General features: G+C 33.8%; 1 protein-coding gene across 1 annotated transcript in view; it reads left to right on the top strand.

Moving 5' to 3' along the window:
- Window positions 1-3,053: 3,053 nt before the first annotated feature.
- Window positions 3,054-12,234, top strand: part of LOC127553548 (interleukin-1 receptor type 1-like) — a 73,456-nt gene continuing 64,275 nt past the window's right edge. The window contains exon 1 of the mRNA XM_051984333.1: window positions 3,054-3,367. The gene's annotated coding sequence lies outside the window, so the exon portion shown is untranslated. The remainder of the gene's footprint in view (window positions 3,368-12,234) is intronic.

Here is a 12,234-nt window from a genome sequence, read left to right as displayed (position 1 = left end):
TTAACATTTAGCAAGATACTCTTTTATTACATTTATATAACACAATTAACTAACACAAATAGCTATTCCTTTATAGAAAAACACCCTCTTAGTTTCCAGCTTAGGACTAATATGACTAGATCTGCCCCAAATATTTTTGCATATTTTAATTTGATCATTTGAAGGTATTGGTTTAGCTTGGTATATCTGGGTTAAAGGACACAAATAATTTAGTAAGTTTTGGAGGCATAGTTCCAAAATTCTTTTCAGAATGATTAGATAAATATATAGCTCTGCTTATACTGCACTAGTATGATTGGAAAATAATACATACAAACAAAAAACCTCTGTGTATGTATGTATGTATGTATGTATATATGTATAGATACACACACACATATATTTAAGCTACCTGTACAAAGACTTTCATAGAAGCATTATAAAAAATCAGCAAAAAATTGGAAACCACCTAAATATCTAACAACAGGAAAAAAATGCTACTCTACTAATGTAATCTTGTGTTTGTCCTTCATTCTTAAAGAGGACCTTGAAATAAGGGAGATGATACCATGACATGCAAGCAAGTTGGATGTCAGCGAGGGTGGGTTATTCAGTCACCAGCTTCACTTTCTCCTCAGATGGAATATTACACAGCAATTAAGACTAATAGACAGGAGTTATACAAAGTAATATAAGAATTTATGTATGCAATAATATGAATTTATAATATACATGTAATGTGAGGGGGAAGAACCAAGAAGAATGTAACTCACATTAGCTATGAGGAAAAGTGTATTCAAATTATACAGATATACAAAAGAGTTCTTTTCAATAACTAAAGGGAATCAATTAAAATCATTGGGGCATTTATACATTAAAATTAATTTAAGTTGTGGTGGGTTTTTTTCTTCTTTAAAATATATATGATGGTTCTCTCTGGGGGAGAGCAAGTTTCTCGGGAAGGTTTTCTGGAGGCAGCCTTAGTATCAGTTAAGAGTAATAATCACCCAAATGCAGCCAGGTGATGAAAGTTCAGATCTTTTATTGTCTCCAATATAGTATGGTTAGCTTAGAGGTCTATCTCTTTCCTTGGTTCTAAGAACTCTTGCAGCTTTGTCCTTTGCTTCTGCCTCTGCCTCCAGTCAGCACCAAGGTAAAATTTATAATGAATCTTTCTTGCCTCCGAGAGAAGGCTTCTGGCTCTCCCAGAGTGCTCTGTGTCTGGCCCAGAGTGCTCCTCTCCAATGTAATTCAGCTGAACTCCCCTAACTGGGCCTCTGCTTTCTTCTTATATATCAGAGAGTGGGATTATGGGATATCTCCCAGCATGCTCTCTGACCCTATGAGCTTCAAGGGAGGTGTGAATTCAGATATCTCATACTAAACCCTAAAATCTCCCAGACATGTGAACTCCAATGAGTAAAGGTGTGAACACAAGCACTGTATCAATTACACTGAGTTAACACTAGGATTCCAACATTAAGTATAACTCAATATGAAGCAGTTTAATTGTTTGTGTTGACATTAGTTGTTAGTCTTTTAATGAAGCAACTTTTTTTTTCTAAAGGAATAAAAGCTAATAAGAAATGAATTAGAAAAAGCTCTGTACATTAAGAATATCAAACACATAAAAAATGAGGTCACTGAAGTTACAAGTGGATCCCAATGGGTTGTGTATTGACTTAGAAAAACCATGTGTTAACATTATTTATTTTTTTATTATATTTTTAGCATTTAAAAATATTTCTTAATTACATTTTAATCTGGTTCAGACCAAATTTGGGAGTAGGTACCCTATTTGACACTTCTGCTGTACATTAGCTAGAGGTGTCAAACAAATGTAGGGCTGGAACCTTATGAGGCCCACAACATGAGTGCAACCTAAAACAAATTAAATTGTAATTAGGAAATATATAACAAAATAAATAATATAATAGAACATAGATAATATTAGTAGATGGTTTTCTAAGTTAATTTGTGGCTCACAAAGATCTTTATTATGGTTTAGTGGCCCCAGTTTCCTTTTTTTTTTTTTTGAATAAATGAAAGAATTTATTTTTGATTATTGTATCCATTCTGGTATCTATTCTATCTTCAGAATTTAGAGTGGTTAGTTTTAGTAAAGGAATAAAAAATACAGGGTTTTATTTTTGTTTTGTTTTGTTTAATTATATCTTTTTAGTTTTTCTTAGAACCTGAAATTATCTTTAAATATATGTGTTGATTTAGCATAATCAATGAAAAACAAGAAGAAAGTTGTAAATTTTCACACTGTGATTTTTAGCTTTGATCTTAGGGATCTTGAAGTCACCATATTTTTTTTATTATTATTAAGGATTTTTATTTTCAAAATATATGCATAGAAAATTTTCAATATTTATCATTGCAAAATTTTGTGTTACAAATTTTTCCTACCTTCCCTCTATCCTTTCTCCTAGATGACAAGTAATCCAATATGTTAAACATGTGCAGTTCTTCTATACACATTTTCATAATTATCCTGCTTCACATAAAAATTAGATCAAAAAGGGGAAAAATGAGAATGAAAACAAAATGCTAGCAAGCAACAAGAAAAAAGTGAAAATACTATGTTGTGATTCACACTCAGTCCCCACAGTCCTTTCTCTGGGTGCAAATGGCTCTCTTCATTACAAGACCATAAACTGGAGTAGCCTCAATTTCTATTTGATTTTGACACCATTGACTCAGGCAACTTAGCTCAGAGGTATGTGTATGATTGGAAATAATAAAATGGAAAAAGATATCACCTTTGGTATTCCTCTTAGAATGTAATAAACTAATATTTCTTCTGTCTTGAGTAGCAGGATTAATTTTGCATAAATTAACAAGTGCTTTCTAAGATGAGCATAAAGATTGCTTTTTAATTTAGAAAGAAGCACATCTTTATATAATACCAGAGTTTAATGTGAGCTAACATGTGTTTGTTTCGCAAGTCTTTGGCACATTTCTTCATGGTTTTGGCTTTATGCCCAGCTCTGAGTTTCCTGTTCATATTTCCGAAAATATGTCATTCCTGAGGGATTCAAGTCTGAACAGACTCTGAGTAACATAAGGGTGTTATTAGCAAAAGACCACTTTCTCCTTAATTTTAGCCATGAAACAGATTTTGAACCATTTGACAAGAAAGAGGTTGTTTAATAATAATATCCGTTTAGGCTATAGAACCAAATCAAAAGATTTTTAGAAAAAAAAACTTGAAATATTAACCAAGGATGTTCCAGTTCCCCTCTTTTCAGCTTTTGCTATGACTTTTCTTTCAATGCCAGCTTCAAATCAACAGTTCCGAGGAACTCTTAAGAGGGCTGTCTTCCGGAGTGAAAAGCTGAGATGAGACTGAAGAGATCCACTGCGATTAAGGACATCTAGGGTAAGATACTTATTGTAGAGGCAGGACTTTAGTTGAAACTTTTTCTTATTTTTTCATGACATAATTTTTCTTTTTTTTTCCCAATAAGTTCTACTTTGGACAAATGTTTGTAAGACATTTCAAAAGATGCTTATCAAAAAGAAAGCCTTGCAATTCATTTCATGGAAGCAGGTTTGTAGAGTTAATTTGAGGTTGTTCATCTTTGCGAATGAGGACCTAAAAGTTAGGTCCATATGTATATACTTATGTCATATTCAGAGAAAGATGTACAAGAATTAAAGAATCATAGATTTAAGTGTGGAAAAAGAGCCTCTCTGGTCCCCTTCCTTTATGCTAATGAGAAAATGAAGGTCCAGGGAATCTAAATAATTTATCCAAAGTCAAAAAGGGACTAAGATTCATAAGTGGAATTTGAATTCAATTCCTTTCTCCAGTTATAGGACCATTCTTTCTTTGTCTTACTGTCTTTTTGTCTACCTGGAATCAGGAAGACTCATCTTTGTGACTTCAAATAACTAGCTATATGATTTTAATTAAGAAACACTGTTTCTCTTAGTTTCCTCAGCTGAGAAGGGAATGGCAAATCTTTGCCAAGAAAACCCCCAAATGAGGTCATGAAAAACAACAAAAGTCTTGGTGTAATTGAGTGCAGTTTTAAGCTACTAGTGAAATTCTAAGCTTACACCAATACTTTTCTATGTTGTGCATCTATAATAATAAAATAATAATATAGAAACATATACACTATATTTTTATACCTACCATATTTTATATAGATTTATGACTGTGATTTTTTGGGAATTCCCAGTATGCAAACTCCCCTTTTGATAAAGATTGAAAACTGTGTGTAAAAAAAAAAAAAAGGTCTAAAAGAGTTGCCGCAGCACTGAGATGTTAAATAATTTGCTGTGTTAATATAGCTAAGTATATATTAAATGAATTTAAGTCTTGCTAACTTCCTATTACTTTATGTAAATTATTAAGGTTGACAAGGTGAAGAATGATACAGCTCTACCCCTTTATAATCCTGTTAGTCATTTAGGTTGTCATAATAAGCTTATAGATACATAGCTGTTAAGGTCGAAGAATTACAATTTAACTCAAATCTAAAACCATGCCAGATATTAACAAACTCTTCTTGAACCATATTGTAAATGGATGCTACTGTGATTGCAAAAAATTCTGGCAACATAAAGTGTACACAGGGACTTGAAAATTTGTTAAATGTGAGAATATTTTTCTTATTTTCACCAGTAATGCATCTAGAATGTATTTGAGAATATTAAGCTTAGGAAGGATTTTCCAGAAATTCAACCAACACATCCTTCAGAGAAGCAAACTAAGAAAAAGGATATGTCAATTTCCCAAGATCACACAGTCCCAAATTTAGAACTATAACATATGTCTTCTGATTCCCAAGCCACCCAAGGTTCAGCATCTCTTTTGGCAATCCTTGGTCTTGTTGTTCGTATTCTAAGCATAGGAAGAAAACTGAGGAATTAAAATAAAAAAATAAATAACAGAGGGGAAAAAATACTGAGGAAGGAAGATGCTAAAGCGAGGGGGCATTCTCAATTCAAATCAATTCTTTTTCTTACTATGTTCTTACTAAATTCTTACTATGAGTATAATGGGATAGTGCTTTGAGAAAATATTTAAGAAATGATCCCGGGATTCAAAAAGTGCATAATTTTATTAGGCAAAAGATATTCATTCATGAAATAATTAATAGATAAACCTATGTGGCCTATAATAATAATTTTAAAACTCTTCTATGAGTACTACCTCTCTCTGTACCCAAATATTATCCAAACAATAAATGCCATGGGCACTCAGTAAGGAAAAAGATCATTGTTTTCTGGAATTGCTTTGCTTGGTATCATGGAAGAGGGACAATTGTGATATACCTTGAAGGACTGAAGGAATTCAGATAATCAAAAGAGAAAAAGGAAACTTTTTCAGATGGAGAAAATGCAGAAAGAAAGTTACAAAGGTGTGTAGAAATAATGGCATAAATGATGGGAAATGAGAAAACTGGACAGACTGGAACTCAGTCTATACACTCAGGAGAACTAGCACATGTGCTTGGATGAGTAGAATGGGACAAAATTATGTAGGGACTTAAATACTAGTTTGAAAGGCTTTGTAATCATTTCAGGAGGCATTGTAATGTCATTGAAGATTTTTGAATATAGGAGAGACGTGGGAAAACATCCTGTTCTTTTCTCATAGTATGAGACACCTGAATTTACCTGAAAAATAAAGCTCTGACGATTTTACAGGAATTTCATCATGATTTCTTAGATTTTAGATCTATTACCTTGCCTTTCCTTTGTTTCTCAAAGTCTTTGAGGCCTTATTCCTCTCCTTGACAAAAACTAAGGATCACCTGGTCTTTCTATCTGCCAAGAACTGAGCTGTCCTTTTTCTGTTGTCTCTCTTAATCAGAATATTAGCTCTCTGATTTGTTGATTATGCTACTTTTCTGTCTCTTCCTGATGTTTAGTATAGTATATATATAATAAATATATATACATATAGTAAAAAGCTTTTCCTTCCATTGATGAAATGTAGATTTAAAGAGATAAAGGTAAAGAAGGTGGTTATTGCAGACACAAAGGCAGGAGTATTATGGTTGAGGCATTGTTTTGTAATCTTTTCTAATTCTAGGATTCTACAATTCTAAGTAAGCTCCTAAAAGTAATACAATTTTACCAATTCTCTGTCAACCAATCAGTGAAGGTGGACAAGGAAGTTTGGGAAAGAATGATACAAACACTAGGCAAGTAATTGATAATCCAAAAATAATTTATATTTGCCTAAGTCTATTGGAGACATGAATGCAATTACATAACCAAATCTATTTAATCTAAACCCCTAATTAACACAGCAACGAAGAATAAACATATACTATAAACTCATATATACACACTAAGTTATTTATTCTCACTGTACCTGGCACTGTCTTTGTCTTGACTTAGCCTTATTCTGAATCAGTTTGAAAGGAAAAACAAATATTAATAAGAAATAAACTGAGCAGCCCTGTTCATTTATATTTGGAATTTTTTCATTCATTTATTCATTCAACATTTCTTGGTACCCTGTACGTATAGTATTCAGGCTGGATAATGGGGGAGATAGCAAAAAAGAAAGTGGTCCCTCCCCAAAACAGCTTACAATATAGTAGGGAAAACAGAGCATCTATAAGAACAAATAAGATATAAAAATGCTTAAGAAGAACATAAAGAAAAGATTACTTCCAACTGTCGAAATTATTCCATAAAAGAGTTAGCATTTTTTTAAAATAACTTTTTATTGATAGAACTCATGCCAGGGTAATTTTTTACAACATTATCCCTTGCATTTACTTCTGTTCCGATTTTTCCTCTCCCTCCCTCCACCCCTTCCCCCAGATGGCAAGCAATCCTTTACATGTTGAATAGGTACCAGTATATCCTGGATACAATGTATGTGTGCAGAATCGAACAGTTTTCTTGTTGCACAGGGAGAATTGAATTCAGAAGGTAGAAATAACCCAGGAGGAAAAACATAAATGCAAGCAGTTTATATTCATCTTCCAGTGTTCTTTCTTTGGGTGTAGCTGCTTCTGCCCATCTTTGATCAATTGAAACTGAATTAGCTCTCTTTATCGAAGAGATCCACTTCCATCAGAATACATCCTCAAACAGTATCATTGTTGAGGTATATAATGATCTCCTGGTCTGCTCATTTCACTTAGCATCAGTTCATGTAGGTCTCGCCAGTCCTCTCTGTATTCATCCTGCTGGTCATTCCTTACAGAACAATAATATTCCATAACGTTCATATACCACAATTTGCTCAACCATTATCCAATTGATGGGCATCCATTCATTTTCCAGCTTCTAGCCACTACAAACAGGGCTGCCACAAACATTTTGGCACATACAGGTCCCTTTCCCTTCTTTAGTATCTCTTTGGGGTATAAGCCCAGTAGAAACACTGCTGGATCAAAGGGTATGCACAGTTTGATAACTTTTTGAGCATAGTTCCAAATTGCTCTCCAGATTGGCTGGATGTGTTCACAATTCCACTAACAATGTATCAGTGTCCCTGTTTTCCCACATTCCCTCCAACATTCCACATTATCTTTCCCTGTCACTCTAGCCAATCTGACAGGTGTGTAGTGGTATCTCAGAGTTGTCTTAATTTGCATTTCTCTGATTAATAATGATTTGGAGCATATTTTCATATGTCTATAAATAGTTTCAATTTCTTCGTCTGAGAATTGTCTGTAAAAAGTTAGCATTTAAGCTGCATCTTGAAGTAGTATATCAATTAATTTCTATAAACATTTATTAATAAACTAATATATGTGCAAGATATTGTTGTATCTGCTGAGGATGAAATGGCAAAAATGAAATAATCTTTGCTTTCCAAGTGCTCTGTTATTGAATAGGTGGAAATGGGACACTCCAACAATAAAGAACTATAGAAGCAAAGTGTTCAGGAGGAAAAAAGTGTGGAATGTGTATAAAGCAAAAATAGCAAGTAGTTCAATTGGTTGGATACATTCCTGTATGCTAATAATAAAATAGCAATGTTTTATTCTTCTTTTTTCACAGAACTAGTGACACAAATGGATTTTTCAGATAACCAAAATTTACCTTTTTAAGTACAAAACTTGAAACAATTTAACATTTTTGGTAGAAACTTTTCTAAAATGTATTAAGCATATGTAGGGAAAAAAGTGGTGGAAAAGTTATGCATTATCAGGCAACCAGTGTGTCAATTTGTTTTCTTTAATTGTAATTCTTTTGTAACATGAGGATTATTCAGTTGGAGGGAAATTTATTGCAAGGTATCATGAATGTCTTTTTTTTTTTTAAACATCAATTCAACATTAAAAAAAAACTAACCAATAGTTACCCCCTGCCTTAGTAAACAGAATATGAAAAGAGTTAAATTATTTGTAAACTGAAAAGGGTGGACTAATGGTAAGGGCTCTCTGAACACTTTAATGCTTTATTGAAATAGTATTTCCATGAATAGCACCCTTATTATCAAAACCAAGGCCTTCACCCTATTTCCTCATTTCTCATCCTCAATTTCTCTATGGTGTTTGTGACAGTGGTCATGTCCTAATGGGATAAGTATTCATTTTACTCAGTATTAATTGATTCTGTAATTTATTCCCTATAGTGGTTATTCTGAGTCTTTTCCACAAGTCTCTATTCTACTTCATCTCTGCCATCTAAGTAAAAAACCTTGCCTGATACTTAAAAAATAGAAGCCATTTCCCATGAGGTCTTTTTTCTCTTTACTATGCATCTCACAAGCCCTTAACATCAACCTACATTCTCTCCTATTTTACTCCATTCTTTGATGAAGAGGTAGCTTTTTTACTTATCAAGCTCAATACTTCAAATTCAACCCTGTCTATCTCCTTCAGAAGATGAATCCTGTAACTATCTCCTTTCAGCCTAGCATTTCTAATAGGGCTATCCAGAATATCCCATCAAAAACAACTGCAAAATTAAAATTCAGTTCATTAAAAAATTGCATATTTAGTTCATCCCATGTAAAAGGCATCAGACTAGCATTAGGCATTTAAAGATAAACATAAATATAGTTTCTATCTTCAAGACACATTTGATTGTGAAGCGGGTTGGGATCCCGTTAAGAAACTGTATTTCCTATTGATCTGTGATTTCTTTCAGATTCTCATCCCTTCCCAGCTGAGGCATATCCTCCCCAGACAAGTTGTCTTTCCAGGATGCCAGAGCCTTTGATTCAATTATAAATCCTAGTCAAAAAGCATCCCTTTGAATTCCAATAGGAAATCCAGGCTTGTCCCAGCCCCCACTCAGTATGAGCCAACTTGGGCTCTTCCAGACCCCACTAGTTCTGACCTGCTCCAATTGTCCCAGCCCCCATCAAGACACCCAATACAATAAGCTTCCATCAACTAAAGTCTTTGCAGATGGACCTTCGCAGCAACCTTTTCTGCCAGGATCTTTGGTCCACTGAGAACTGCATTTGCAGTGAAAAACTCCATTTTCCAAAGCCATAGATTTGTCCACTGGCACATTCTTTTCCAGTGTGTTACCCTCTCTTTGTCCTCACCTGTTTCCCTAAACAGACTTTATATCTCTCTGTCAGGATTTCTAATCTTACTTCCAATCCCCATAATAAACCTCTTTTATCAATCTAGGTTTTTGGGTCAGTAAATTCCTTTACAGAGAACCTTTGAGCCACCAGAAGGGAGTCCCCCAAACTCCCTATCCTTGCACTGAATACCAAGGGGCTATAGGGGAGCCAAACCTCTCCATTTGGTTCCCTCAAAACTGCCACTATATCTTATCATTTAACCCCCTGACCACCAGAAACCCTAATCTCATTTTGGTTCCCTAAATCTAAACCTTATCAATTGGAAATTCATGTTCAATTTGTCTTAAAGACTATGCCTAGGTGAAGGGGCAATTCTCTGAGAACCTCCACAGCTATGGATCATAATATATGAAGGAGTTGCAAAGCAGCTTTTATTGCCACGAGTGTTGCTTGTGGACTGGGAATGAAATAAATTGGAGGCAGAGGGAAGAGGGAAGTCAGACAATGCAACTGCCTCTCAGTCAAGAAGATAATAACAATAACAATAACAATAACAATAATAATAATCCTCAGCATATTTCTATTGTTGTTGTTCAATCTTGTCCAACTCTTCATGACCCTATGGATCATAGCACACCAATAATGACCTTGAGCTTTTCTTGGCAAAAATAATGGAGTGGTTTACCATTTCCTTCTCCAGTGGATTTAAGCAAAGAGATTAAGTGACTTGTCCAGACTTACAATGCTAGTATATGAAGTCAGATTTCAACTCAGGAAGTCTTCCTGACTCCCTGTCTAGCACATGATCCATAGTGCCAAAGTTTTAGAGAGAAACAACTTCATAATGATGCTGTCCAAAATGGAATGGATTGCCTTGGGTGTGTTTCCCTTTATTGCAGGTCTTCAAAAAGAAGCTGGATGAATTTATCAGGTATCTTGTAGTGGGAATTCATTTTAGTTAGGGGTTGTTTTAGATAGCCATTAAGATGCTTTTCAAATCTTAAAAGTTCCTTGATTCTGTCAGTTGCTGATGATGAATATCTATGTATAATTTTTTAAAAATCATTTGAAATAGTCAGTAAATAAACACAAACAATAAAATTGATACTAATGAGATGTATCAATGTCTTATAAACTCAGTTGCAATACAGAAGATTGTGAAATTTTTACTAGTGATCTTCAAAGAAAACTGTTACTACATATGATCAAAAGAATCTGATGTTGCAGATCAGTATTACCCTTCTCCTCTAAAGTACTGTCTTCACAGACACATGTATATTGTAGAGAAATTATTGTAGTTACATTTCTTAGTCATAATAAAAACAAAGAGTGATTTAGTATTTGATTTTTTATTATTATAAGAACTCTCCATTAATGAGACTTTTAAATGAATGTAATTCAAAATTTAAGCATGTTCATTTTTTCAGATCACTACATAATTGGTGAAATGACTCATTAGAGATTATAAGCAGATTAATTTTTTCCCTAAAGCAATAATGTGGGAAATTACAATCTACATCAGACTTTATGATTTGTTACTTATCATCAACCTCAAATTAGTCAATTTTGTAATGGCTAAGAAAAGTTGGCAATACTCCTACTCTAACTCCCTGACCCAGAAAATAAGATAGAAAAATAGCAGTAATCGACAAAAATAAATTCATATGCAGTGTGGTTTAATTTACAGAAATTGTACTATAAGAATTTTTTTTGAAATCCCAAATGAATAAAGAAAGAAGCAATGGTCAAGTCTACATGCTGGAGTATTTTCCAAATTTTATGAGCAATTACCTAGATCCAGGGAAACACCATACTCACATATTAATAGAAGCTATTGGTAGTAGAAGTGGCTGCTTGAGGAAAATCTGCTTTAGATAAAAAGCCCCCGCCATGCTTTTTTAGCTTAGTGCTTCATTGTCGTGACTCAGCTCAAAGCAGGGAAGGTTGCTGAGAAAGAAGGACATATTCTAAGTGATATTATCCTCTAAGGGATATCCCTTGTCCTTCTAGAAGTCTTTCAGTTCCTTTTTTTGGTGAATTACTCATTTCATTAAATTAATAAAATAAACAGAACACATCATAATATTGTACTTGGTATATATTCAAGTTATGGGATACTGTTTAATAAACTATTGCCCCTTCACCCACTCTCAGGAAAATGGAGGGGTAAAAGTGGGAAATAGAGTAACTACAGGTTGGGTAACTATTGGTTAGTTTTTTTAAATGTTGAATTGATGCTTAAAAAAAAAAGACATTCATGATATTTTGCAATAAATTTCCCTCCAACTGAATAATCCTCATGTTACAAAAGAATTAAATTAAAGAAAACAATTAAAGAAAACAAATTGACACACTGGTTGCCTGATAATGCATAACTTTTCCACCACTTTTTTCCCTATATATGCTTTATAATTAGTCCTCAAGGGTCAAGACTGGTCATAGTCATAAGCAAGCATAGGACATGGGCTAAGCATAGTGACATACTCTAGGGGAGCATTTCTTCTGACCCTTTCAATAGGAATACTTTCCTAGGATGTACTGATATAGTGGCCCATGTTCTCTACATGTCTCTGATCATCACATTGATCTAAGTTCTGATGTCTTTTTGTGCTGTTTTTCTTCACATTATTGGGATTGCAGAGTTTTCAAGGAGAGGCTGGATAGCCATTTATCATATGTCTTATAGTGGAAATTAATTTTATATATGGGTTGGTTTAGATAGCCACTAAGGTGCTTTTCAACTCTAAAGTTCTTTGATTCTGTCAGTTGGTGAAGAA

This window comes from Antechinus flavipes, chromosome 3, assembly GCF_016432865.1.
Source record: "Antechinus flavipes isolate AdamAnt ecotype Samford, QLD, Australia chromosome 3, AdamAnt_v2, whole genome shotgun sequence".
Classification (NCBI taxonomy): Eukaryota; Metazoa; Chordata; class Mammalia; order Dasyuromorphia; family Dasyuridae; genus Antechinus; species Antechinus flavipes.
Note: the sequence above shows the minus strand (reverse complement) of the source record. Positions and strands in the feature narration are given on the sequence as shown.